At 50.9% G+C, this 12820-nt stretch overlaps 1 long non-coding RNA gene across 1 annotated transcript in view; it reads right to left on the reverse strand.

Annotated features, from left to right (window-relative positions):
* The window catches only part of LOC134512584 (uncharacterized), a 38926-nt gene extending 26106 nt beyond the window's left edge, over window positions 1-12820 (reverse strand). Inside the window, exon 1 of the long non-coding RNA XR_010070169.1 lies at window positions 12715-12820. This is a non-coding gene — a long non-coding RNA (uncharacterized LOC134512584). The remainder of the gene's footprint in view (window positions 1-12714) is intronic.

Genomic DNA, 12820 nt, shown 5'->3' on the forward strand with positions numbered 1-12820 from the left:
AAAGCCCAGGGCACGTCTTAAGTACCCTGGGAAACAAAGGCGTGGGGTTTTTCTACCCTTTCAGGGCTATAGCCAAGCCAGTCGCTCCCACCTTGATCCTGCAATACAAACCACAGCCCGACACGCAGCTCCTCGCACGCAGAAAACCCAGAGACGGTCTTCTCTCTCCAAAACGAAGAAAGAGTGGGGTTTTTCGTTGGTCAAGGTTTGGGGGGTTTTTTTGGTTGGTTTTTTGTTTTGGGGTGGTTTTTTTTGGTTTTTGTTTTTTTTTTTTTTTTTTTTTTTGCTTCCCACTCATTTATCCGCTGCCACAACAGCTGGTCTCCACGGGCTTACGGCACAGCCCTCCGGCTTAGCTCGCTTTTCAAGCGCACTAAATTTGCATCCACAGCACATGACCCAGGCATTAAGCCTGCCCACAGGGCTGGCAAAGAGCTTGCTGGTAGAAAATGGGCTGCAGGGACTGACTTTCTGATGATCACAACGCTGCGAAGAGATGCCCCTGCCCTCTCCTCCTCCTCACGTTCCCATGGGATGATGTGGCATGCCAGCTCATCGAGCTGGAGAGCACAGGGAAGGTCAGAGCACAAGCTGTGGGACTCCGGTTTTATGTATACACAAAAGGTGGCCTAAAACGCGGGGTTTTTTGGTTTGTTTGTTTGTTGTTTTTTTTTTCCCTAGTGTCTAAAAGCAGGTTGAACTGTCCATGTGGGCAGAGCCAACGATGAAAGCGAAGCAGATCACAGCTTCTCTCTGCCACCACCGGGAGAGTGACAAAAGCTGGTCGCATTTTTACAGTCACAGATGCTGAGAGTTTTTTTTTTATACGCCATCCTTAAGTTAAAACATTCCCCAAGATGACTTCAGGCAAGCTGACTTTTAGATGCACTTTTTTTTTTTAAACAGATGGTGATTGAGAAGCTTGTTTGGTAAAAGCCCTGCTCTTGATAAAAAGAAAATCCCACGTAACGAAACACTGAAAACACCAAAATCTGACAGATGTACCTGTTTGGAAGGCTGCAAAGTAAAAATTCGTAGTAACAATTTTACAGTGAAAGAAACAATTGATTTCAGATACTACAAACTGTGGGGACTTAGGGAAATATCACATCTCAGCTGAGCCACGTCCGTATCTGCACCTGCGCTCCCAGCAGTGGGAGAAGACACAGTGGAGGAGCAGCGCTGCCCACCCCCAGACAGGATTAGACCCGCTCTCCCGTCCCGGCAGGCTGCGCCAAGACCTGGGGAGCATCTGAGTTGCTCGGGCTACACATCCACCGCCAGTAATACAGCATCTGTGCACCAGACCACTCCACAGCACGCGTTTTCGGAACAGCAGAACATCTAATTCCTACCCAATTAGCCACGGCGATGGAGTTTACACTGTCTCTGTGGGGGAGAACAGGCGGTACGTGGTCCAACACACAGTTAGCCAGGGCACAGAGACAGGCAGCTCCTGATGTGGGACAAGGCTCTCCGGCTCAGCCTGCCAAAAATATTTAACAAATCTGAACCAGAAAAATGAGTTCGCATCGGTCATTAGTGCCTTGCGTCACGGGCTGGGATATTTTTTGATGTGGTTACCAGGAGCCCTGAAACCACAGCCCTGAAAGCCCAGGGCACGAACGTGGCAAAGGACAGGAGGCAGCACAGGATGCGCCATGTGACGAGCAGGACCGCTACCCTCGCTTCGTCCTGGAGAGCAGAGCCTCGAAATCTGGTTATGCGAGGACCACGCAGATGAACAGACAAACCTGGGCTCTTCCAACACGCTTCCAGAAAAGCGGAAGAGCCTAGGAAACTTAAAATGTGACAGTAAAAAAAAAAAAAACACCAAACAAACAAACAAAAAAAACCAGCATGAAAAAAAGACCTACATGGTTTAACGGTACCCAAGAAGCTATGACGGCAGCTGCGCAAGGGGACAGCAAAACATTTCTGAATCAAGCAGATGCACTTCTGCAGTTGTGATGGTTTCTGCACGTGGTCGAAAGGACAGGAATATTCCATTTCCCTTGACAGCTTCCTCAGCCTCCGGGTGTGCCAGGACGCACAGCCACTTCACCAGAAGTTTAATGTTCTCCTTGTCATCGAGGAGGAGGCCAGGACCCCTTTCTGCAGCACCGTTCAAGCACACACGGCAAAGACAACCCCCATCTCAAGCAGCTTACAGGCCGGGAACAGATGGATCGCGTTGTAAGGAATTAATTGGTAGCCTTCGGAGGAGAGCAGAGCGTGGCAGCTGTTAACACAAGATTTCTTTGCCCAGAACTGAAATGCTTTTGCTTCTGGGGAGGAGTGTGGCAGCTGCTCCTGTGGGGATCTCGGGCGCAGCCACGGCTGGAGCAGGTGGTAGCAGCTCACTGCAAGATGCCACAACATCCCAAGAAACGGAGGACAACTCAGCCCAGGCACCAGCCATGTTTGGCGTTTGCCAAGAAGCACGAGTTCACCTGTTTGCCAAACATCTACCGTGGCAGAAAACGCACAGCAGTTTACTCCTTACCTGTAACCGAGGCAGGGAACACATTTCTAGTGGGTCGCTGGCCACGTGCGAAGCCCATAGAGCTCAGAGGTGAATTTCCACCCATGCTACAAGCCTGGTTCTCCAAATATATCGCAGACTGAATGGGTGAGCTACTGAAAACAGCCAAAGGGAGACAGACACTCTGTCCCCATCAGTGAGGCTCAGGCGCCCAGTTACCTTGCGTTCCTTGGGAAAACCCAGCTCCCTTCTCCAAAGACATGCAGAGACACTAATGTGTCGTGCGCTGAGGGAAGGGGCTTTCCCAGCACTTTCCCCTTTGGGAGTAAAACAAGGTCTCCCATGAATGTTTAGATGCAAATAGCCAAGAGATTCATACCTCCCCAGTCCTCACCACTTTCCAAGGATGGGCGCAGAGCAACCAAGCTGAGAAAGAAACAAGGAAAATAAAAGCAACAAACAGGCACAGTCCTTCTCCACATCAAACTGCGGCATCCCTCGGTGGGTTTGGCTGCACCGGACAGCAGATATACATGGTCTCGGGAGGGGCAATGGATTAACTCAGCTCAGTTGTACTAACAGATGCTGCCCAGCATGGGTGGAAAATATCATTTTTTTTTCCTACTGGAGAACAAGAGGAGGAAAGTTTGCCACCGCCGGTATACTCTGGGATCTCTTCTGGAAGAGAAGAGCCTGCTAGAGAATAGCAATAGCACTTCCAGCTCTATCCAGGGGCTTCCATGCTTCCTTTGATCCTAAATAAAGCGAGGCTGGGGCTCAGCCTCTGGTCAAGGCAGAGAAGTGGCTTACCTGTGCCATGCTACAGCAGGCAGGAGTCCCTCTGAGCCCCACACAGTGCTGTGGTGGCCCTAATTGCCATTTCCTTGAGTCATAGGAAGGCTACAGCCCTTCTTGCAAGCAGGTTTTATTGCCCTGGTGTGGGGGTGGTTGAGGGAGCCAAACCTGAGGCAGGCACACACGTACCATCCCCCTGAGCAGCCTCCCGCGCGCTGCGACCTACAGCCGTGCCTCAGCTGTGTCTGGGGGAGTTTTGCTCAGCTTCACTGGACTACAAACCAAGCCACAAAAGAGGCAACCAGGCTGGAGACAAACTGGCCTTGTTTCCTTCAGCAGGGCCTGCAGACCGGACCTTTCGCACACAGGCCAGTCTGTCCTTCACCACATTCAGGCAATGGAGAAGGGCCAGTTCTCCACCCAGGTCCTCCCACGTTGAACCTACAAGGAAGGTGAGAAATGGGGAGAATAAAGAAAAAATAAAAAAAAGTCTTCCTTCCAGTACCCTGAGGCAGGCAGGAGATGTGGGCAGAGTGTGGCCATCTGAGGTGAGGCCACACTTGCCAGGACAGAGTTGCCAGCTGTCCTGTACTGAGCCAGAGGAGTGAGAGCCCACTTCTGAAGAACCAGTACCCCTCTTTTCAACCCAGCAAAGCCATTAATAAAACGGCTATTACAATCAAAAGAACAAGCACTTCCTGAGGAAGTGGGAATACACAGCGTGAAAACACGCGAGTGGAGGAGGTAGGGACTTACCAGTAAAAACAGCAACTGCCTCCTGCCTCTTTGGGGGCTAACACTGGCTAATCCTCTTCTGCTGCTCCCTTCCCTTTCACTAGGTCAAAACAAAGAGTTTCCGACTCCACGCCAGTGTCACACCCCTCTAACAAGGACAAACACCTCCCCAACAAGTTAATCAGAAAATGGAACAACATCAGACTCAGGCTGGTGCATCGTTCACTCTTATTTTAGCCAATTCTGACTGCAATTGAGGGTTTGGGGCTTTCTTGCCATGAAATATGCTGTTATTACCTCTAAGAGCTGGCATGCCAGGAGAAGCAGCAGCATATTTATCATAGAATGGTTTGGGTTAGAAAGGACCTTAAAGATCATGTAGTTCCAACCCCCCTGCCCTGGGCAGGGACACCTCCCACTAGACCAGGCTGCTCAAAGCCCCATCCAGCCTGGCCTTGAACACCTCCAGGGATGGGGCATCCACAGCTTCCCTGGGCAACCTGTTCCAGTGCCTCACCACCCTCACAGTAAAGAATTTCTTCCTAATATCTTATCTAAATCTCCCCTCTTCCAGTTCAAAACCATTACCCCTCATCCTATCATTACACTCCCTGATAAAAGAGTCCCTCCCCATCTTTCCTGTAGGTGCCCTTTAGGTACTGGAACATGCCTGCACCCAATAACCTACAGCAGTTTTCAGAAAGTCCACCTAACTTCTCTGACCACAGCCACAGTTTCACAAGGGATGTCAGCAACAACACCTAAGCCATCGTTTTTACCAGGTTATTTTTAGCCTGGGTCAGTTCCCTGCTCTGTTTTACTCCCAGCCCCACAAACTGATGTTGTGGATAAACAGGGAAGCAGGAACATCACTTAAGCCTGTATTGCTGCAAAGAGAGACATTTGGCAAATGTTTCCCCAAAAAGCTTCTTTTGTTTGAGCAGGGAGAGGGCGGATATTCCTGAACAGCATCAGGAAAAAGGCTGGGAAGGAAAGCTTGCCTAGCAGAGCCTGGCAGAAGTTAGCGGTACATTAACAGCCAGGGACATAAGCAGGGATGCTTCCCTTTGCTTCAGAGGCACGCGGCAACAGAGTGCTCCCTGCAACATCAGCACCGGAGCCGCCGTCCCACTTGGCCACGAGCTCTGTGGCTGACAACGTGCTCTGGGCTGCTGCATTAGCAGTAGCAGCCCAAGGACCAGTCTGTTTCAAATCAGCTTTGTCCAAAGACTGCAACATAGATGTGCCCTTAAGGTGCATGTTACAACTTCTACCGTGATTGCAGCATTTTAGAGATGAAGAAATTACCCTAATTACTTTCTCTGTGCCTGGCTCATCTCCTTATCTTTCTCCTTTTTAACGTCTCACAGTGGCATCAGGAGACCACCACAGTTTAAAATCCATGAGATATTCTTTGGTATGGTGGAGCAAGATTTGTCTGGGTTTTTTGGGAGGTGGTAGAGGGTGCATCGGGAGGGAAGAGGACCCTAAGCCAGAACAGATCCCTGGTCTAGACCATCGCACAGCCACTGAAATCACACGGGTGACGTCCCTCGTACTACAGAACCAAAGCGGTGTTGATGAATCCACACACATGATGGAGGGGAGGGCGATATTCAGGCAGGGACTACCAAGTGAGGTCCCCAAGGAGCTGAAGGTTGCTGAGACCCCAGAGGAAACCTCAAATCAGAGCCCCACCACCTCCCTTTGCTCCACGCAGCAGCAGAAACCTGCCCGTTGCAGATCCCAGAGGAGCCATGGCTCTGCAGGAGTGCCCACGAGGGATCCCTGCCCACCCACCTCTCCTGCCGCCAGGCAATCGGCCCAACACAGACCCCTGGCGAGTCTCAGGAAAAAGAAACAGTAAATCTGTAACCACTGGAACTAGTTGACTCAGGAAAGCATTAATAGATGAGAGATTAGACACGTCCTTAGTTTACCAAGAGCCCTGGTCTTCGTAGCAGCCTACAAGTACCAGTGCTTCAAGCCGTAAGCGCCTCTTGTTTTGCGGGCAGTTGCTAGATAAGCTCAGTGACCCATAAATCCCCAGATAAACATTGCCTAGACCATGCCCCTTGGCAGCGTTACACAGCAGAAGCGCCGTCGCTTCCTCCGCCTTACTACACCGCAGACCCACCAAGAAGCCTTCCTCCACAGCTCCCGCGAACGGGCTGCACAGAAAATTAATTCTTCAAACATCTGTTACCTTCTCCCCGCGCAAACACCAGGCTGCTGATGGACGAGGGAAGGATACAAATATTTACAGACAAGGCGATGGCGGGAGCTCTGCCAGACATTGTACTTGTGGGTGCTGCTGAGCAAACGGAGCTGCCAGGGTTGCTTGTGGTGGGTGCCTGCTGCAGAGGCAGACCCAGCAAATCCTGGATTCAGCAGCAAAGCCTTTTTTTCTTGGGCTGATTTCTAGGCCTTTGGTTTAAAGCCAAGATGCTGATCCGGACACAGCTGAGGGTGGGGGAAGCAATCCCATTAACCTGCTCAGCAATCACAGGCCCTGGTTAGATACACAAGGTTCTCCAGCACACCAGCCTCACCACAGGCCAGCTGGGTCACCGCACCGCACCAGGCACTGGGTGCTACGATGAGCCCGGCAGGGAAGGCTGGCACCGCTGCACGGGAGACAAGCAGCCAGAGGAACCCCCCCACCACCACCTCATTCCCAAAGCACCCTCCTTCAGATACGTTCAGTCTCTTCCTTGTCCAGCAAGTCCCGGAGCTGGAACATGCTCCTACCCCTCACATGGACCCGTGAGGACAAACCAGCTTCCCGCTAGATCAACGGAATGGGAGACAGTTTCTACATCCTAGGAATAATATAAACACACCAGGGAACGTTGCTGGGAATTGGAACCATGACTGTTAGGATGGTCCTTGGTGTGGTTTCAGCCCCCGCCAAGTAGCTTCGTTCTACAGATATTCCGGATTTGGGAGATAGCATGGGCCAGACAGCACTTCCAGCAGGCAGCATGGACGTGGCTACCCTGCTCTGGAGGTTATTTAATAACATACAGACTTGGCCAAACCCAGCCACAGAACGCTCCTGCATACCTTTAACTTATTTGCAGCAATGTAGCCCCCCCCGCATGCTCATTTCCCCATCTGGAGACCTAAGGACAAGCACCCTGGGTCGGGTGGACTCCCTTTCATTCGAGTTTTTGCCAGCTCGTTTGTGAATTCCTCTTTGATCTGACCTTTCCAGCCATCCAAAGCCTCAGGCCAGTTTCCTGGGGTTTCTTCTTTTTCCAAGGCTGGAAAGCAAGTGGTGGTGATGATGGGAACATTGGCCAGGGAAGCAGAGCCTGCCTTTGATGCTTAACAGGGAGAATTTCACCCAGCCTTGCCTCAACAAAGGACCATATTCCTCCCAAATTTATTGCAGGATCTCGTAGTATCGAAACAGACACATTAGAAAAAAACTCCACCTGCTGCAGCGTCCTTGTCACAGGTGATCACCCTCCACTTTCTGCTTTTCATTCTCCAGCCTAGCGCTATGCTACAAGCGCCACCTCCCTGAAACACGCCAAGTTATTTTTCCAATTCCTGTCCTTACCAGCCCCAGGAAATCAGCCGTGATATTGCTTTCCCATATCAGATTTCTGGCCTCGCTCATTCATGGCAACAAAAACCACATGGCGAGAACACATCCTGCACAGCCCAACAGGGAGGCACAGGAGGTCCAACCGAGCAGCCAGGCAGGGATGGATACAGGAGCCCACGGGGAGGTTTGGGGCAGAGCAAAGGTTTTCTTTACCCTCTCCTCCCACCAAGCAACACAAACATGTGCTCCATATAGGCACCGAGCAGCTTGCACACGTACACTTCTCATCAGCAAACACAAAGGTCACAGGCAGGGAGACATCCACCTTCACATGCTTTGAGGGAAGGGCTTAAGACACGTTATTCCTGCAGCCAGGGGATCCTCGATTTATTCCAACATTGTGGGCAGCACTAGCTGTCTCTCTCCCCTCCGTTTCTCCCCCTTCAATCTATACTCATTCACTGTAGCACTGCAACTCTTCTCCTTTAAGCATCCCTGCAATTCCAGGCCAAGGGGATAAACCTGTTTTCTCTGGCCCGGCTCTGCAGAAGTCTCTCCCATAACTAGCGCGGAGACTGTCTGCAGGCAGCTGGAACCCTGGCGGAGCCTCCTCCTTTCTCTACCACTCGGCACGTATCTGGCTACCGAGCCCTGCAGAGCAGAGAGCCCCAAAGGTTCATAGGGCTTGAAAAACACCCACTCTGGGGGCAAACGCTTCGAGTTGGGATCAAGACTCCTCCAGGCAAGATGTTACACAAACACTAGTAAAAGCCATTGCCTGTCTTAAGCAACTTGCAGCAGAGATGGCCAAGAGGGACAGAGCTTTTTGTAAAGCCTGTGCTACACAATACATCCAGGCTGAGGTTACAGGGACAGAAAATGCCTCCTCCACAGAGCTCAGCAGGCTTCAGCCTGCTCCCAAACCCACTGATCCGCCCAGGGCATTGACTCACTGCCCAATTCCTCACTGCACACACCGGGCAGAGTAGCTCGGGCAACCTTTGCCTGCACATCAGTGTGTCCATCCATCACAGCACTCTTCTGACCTCCTTGGGACAACGAGGCAAACCACCTCTCCGCATTGGAAAGTCACATTACCATGCTGCTGGGGAGTGCTGAAACTGGGAGGTACTGCCACAGCTCTGGCCAAAATTGTGAGGAACCAGCACCCCAATGTCACACGCTGGCATGTGGCCCCCCCCGCACCCATCTGGTGGGCAGACACCTGCCCACCTTGTTACACTTCTGCAGAGCCGCTTAAACAGCCGCTTAAACACAGATTGTGTAGTTTCAGCACAGAGCGCAAGAGTCAGTCGCTCAGCAAACACATCTCCTTGCAGGACTGCCTTATCTTGCAGTTTTGGTAGGCACAGGGTATGCACACACCAGCATATCAGGGCAGACAGAGGGCACGGGGTGCCCTCAAGGCTCTTGTTTCCTTCTCTCTGTTGCAGTTTTGAAAGAATTGGTCCCTTTTCATACCTCCTACAGCGTCCCAAAACTGATCTACCTGTCCAGCCCATGGGCGAGCTGTCAGAAGACCCCAGACCCATTGCTCCATCTTGCCTCTTACAGAGCATAAGAGGGACAAGGAGATGGGCTACCCATTTTGCCTACTCCCCAAGCCCACGCTGCAGGGAGACCTCTTATCTGCACAACCCACCTTACAGCAGGTTACCAAACACCAAGCAGGAATATTCAATAGCACAATGCTAACGTGTGATAGCATAATTCCTACATCCTTCCTGCCATGGGCGAAGCCAGGGGACAAAAGAGGGGAGGAAGCTGTCACCACCCCTGTCTTTCACCAAAGCAATCCATCTCTCACCAGCTATCATTCAGGGCGCCTGTCCTCCCAGTGTCCTTGCTCCCTTTTTAGCTCCTCTGTAACCAAACAGAGCCAGGTGGTTTATTTACAAAGGTTTCTCCACTAAGACACAGGGATGTTTGTCTCCCACAGAGGACTCCCTGTTTGCACTGTACCTCCCTCTGGTTGTTGTGTGCACCGAGGAAGCTTTGGCAGTTGAAGGCTTGCGTACTCGCCCACCACACATCTTCTGTGATTAACCAGTTTCTGTAGACTAAGTTACCCTGCCCGAGGAAAGTTTTACAGCCAAGCATCATCTTTCTTCCTTCGGCGCACATCCTCCAGCTTGCAACTTCACTCAAGCAGGCAAACATTACGTGCACAGTTACAAGGACAGCAAACAAATGTTGCACTTTCCTTCTTCCCCTCTACTCAAGGCTGAGCCACGTGCAGCATCGGTGCCACGTTACATTTTGCACTCGGTTTGATACGGTTCAAAGGATTTTCTAGTTCACCCTCTCCAGAACCCCTCAAAGGGTCTGACAAAGGAGGGCTCATAGGTGTGTGCATCCATAATGCAAAAGATGGGCAGACACACCCCCCCCCATCAGTCCTTTTCTTGGAGCATTGGCTCCGTTGGCATCGCCTCCCTCCTTCCTCCTGCAGAAGACGAGACTCTGGCTGTCCTTCTTGCCAATCCCTGCCACAGAGGAAGGAGACACTGTCCTGGGGTATACCACGAGAGATGATTCACTCGCTCTCCCCTGAGCCTTAGCCTCTTCTTTTAACAAAAGGATGGCCTGGTCCCTCTAGAAAATAAAAGACAGACTCCCTGCTGCACACAGTTGCCAGAATTGGTTGTCACTGACAACCAAACTGAAGATCAGCAAGATCATCTCTGTTTTCATTTATTGCCTTAAAAGCAATATTCCTCCTTTTTGTTTCTCCCTTTGCACACACATAAGGGACAGATAAGTCTCTTTCACATCGCCTTGTTGAGATCAGTGACTGGTTTCCATGTCACCTTGCAAGTTTTACAGGCCATAGGACTAGAAACAGTGTGAGGACCAGGCAGCCTTAAAGAAACCCAACCAGGTTCCACACCAAAGTGCCAAATGGTGCCAGCCCAGACCCAGAACGCCAGCCCCAGGGCTGTAGCAGGCTTTCTGCAATAAATGAATGCAAAGCTTAGAAAGCCCGGTCTCACATCAGGGCAGAGGAACCACGTCATGTCAAGGCGAAGACATCTAACACACACACACACACACACACCCTGTCAGCTATCAAAGGGAAAATAAAGCAGCAGAGAGGGTGGGACTTGACTTGTGCAAATATACCTAGGGAGGGCTGGTACAGAGAGAAGGAGGTGGCACTCTGTGGTCAGTCATAAAAGGAAGACATGAATCGGGTCGCTGCACGTTGACTCCAGACAGACGTCATAACCCACCATACTCAGGGCTAGGCAAACACAGCCAGAGAGCCCTATCGGTGTAAATCAGCCTTGCATTCATGCAAGTCAACACAACGATGCCAGGTTACATCAGAAGACACTCTTCCAACATGAGAAGAAACAGTGCAAGAGGGTTGTTTGAACTAAGATTGCATCACTGCACAAAAGCTGGGCTCTGGCAAGTCCGGGAACAGCTGCCAAGGAAATCCTGGAGTAGCTTCAGGGAGGATACAGGAGTTTAACCCCCACAACCAGAGCCCTGGGATTTTGATGCTGTTCCCATCACACTGGATGCCAAAGGTGCCTTAAATCCACCCACACCATCCCTATGGGCAACTCCCAAGAGGTATCGCCCAGAGGCCTCACTGCTGATTTAACAGCATACAGCATTAGGAACAACGCAGCTCAGTTAAACATAGAAGAAGTACCACCACACCATGTTAAAAGCAAAAACAACTGGAATATGATGAGAAGTTGAAGAGCACAGCTCTCTCTCCTCTCCAGCCAAGACACCTCCCATAACCTCATGGTCTACATGCAGGAGTATCCTCTGGAGTGTCATCACAAAAACTTGGCCCATAAAACATTGCCAAACAGAGGTTAAAGCTCACCGAGTCAGACAATGCTTTCTCTGTTTCTGTTCAGCACCTCACACAACTCAGGACTGCGACAGTGGGGACAGACAGGACGGCAATAGAACAGAACCAGACCTGAACTAGACAACTGACAAATCTGCCTCTGGAAGAAGGGAAAGTCCTGATGCAGCGGTCCATCTACAGGTGTGCATCAGTGGTAATCTGCTCATCTGGCCTCTGAAGCAGACCATAGGGAAGGACAAGCACTGGTGATGAGTTAGGTATTCATGCCTGCAGCAACCAAGCAGTTCAACTTTCATACAACTTGACGACGTTAACAGCGATAGCTTGACAAAGCTCGTTAACCCACAACAGGCTTCTCTGGTCTCAGCTCCTGAGGGAACTGGGTCCTCTTGCAGACCCTGCATGAGAAAGATGACACCAACATGCCCCAGAAGATCTTCAAATCTCACCTCTTCCCCATCTCATAAGGGTAGGCCAGCTCTAAGCATCTAGGTAATCACAGGAGCAGCCAGGATATCTCTCAGATTGCCAGGTGGGAAACACGCACCCAGCACAGCAGAGATGCCTCCTACTCTAAGAGGTCCAAGGGAAGAAAAGGCAGAGACCTTCCTCTGCAAACAGTAGAGGGAAACAGGAATAAGAGGAGCTGCAGAGTTAAAAGGAGAGGCAGATACTGTAAACTTGCTAATCTTACTCCCAAGCGAAAATCCCTCCTGCTTCTCACATTAATCAGGGCACTTAAAACTAGTCCTAACCAGCTGCTCCCACTTCCTTTGTCCAGCTCTTCTTCAAACACACAAGCAGCCCACCAAGAAACGGAGCAAATATGTGCAAAGATTTGCAGACAAAAAAATGAGACCTCTGGAAAACACCCCGTAGAAGCAAGCACCCCTCTCCCAGCACAGAGGCAGCTGTGCTTTACAGTAGGACAGTTTCCAATGTTTTCCTTCTCTGTGCAGACGAGGGATTTCCTGTCCTCCATGGCAACAACCTTGCATTTACTGAAGGAGGCTGTGCCAATAATCTCCACAGCAGAATGAAAAATTTTAAAGTGGCACTGCCTGGTAGCTCAGGCCTTCAACTTGCTGATGTTTTCCACACCCATGGTCCACAACCACTGTGCCGCCGTCCTAAAACTCCCGTACCCCCGTTTGCGAGTGGGGGTAAATCTCCAGCGTTATACTGCCCACGCAAGGGGAGTTATTAGTTTCTCAAGCGCTAGTGATGGAAATCTTTCTGAAGAAGTCACCAACCACCACCACCTCCCAGCAAGAGCCATCTATGTACCTTCCAAAGTACAAGCTTTTCTAACAAGTAACTTTCCCGGTTCAAAGGTGGTCCCCATCATGCAGACAGCGCCGGATTTAGATGGCCCAGGTCTTCCCACTACAGG

Source organism: Chroicocephalus ridibundus, chromosome 3 (assembly GCF_963924245.1).
Source record: "Chroicocephalus ridibundus chromosome 3, bChrRid1.1, whole genome shotgun sequence".
In the NCBI taxonomy this organism is placed as follows: domain Eukaryota; kingdom Metazoa; phylum Chordata; class Aves; order Charadriiformes; family Laridae; genus Chroicocephalus; species Chroicocephalus ridibundus.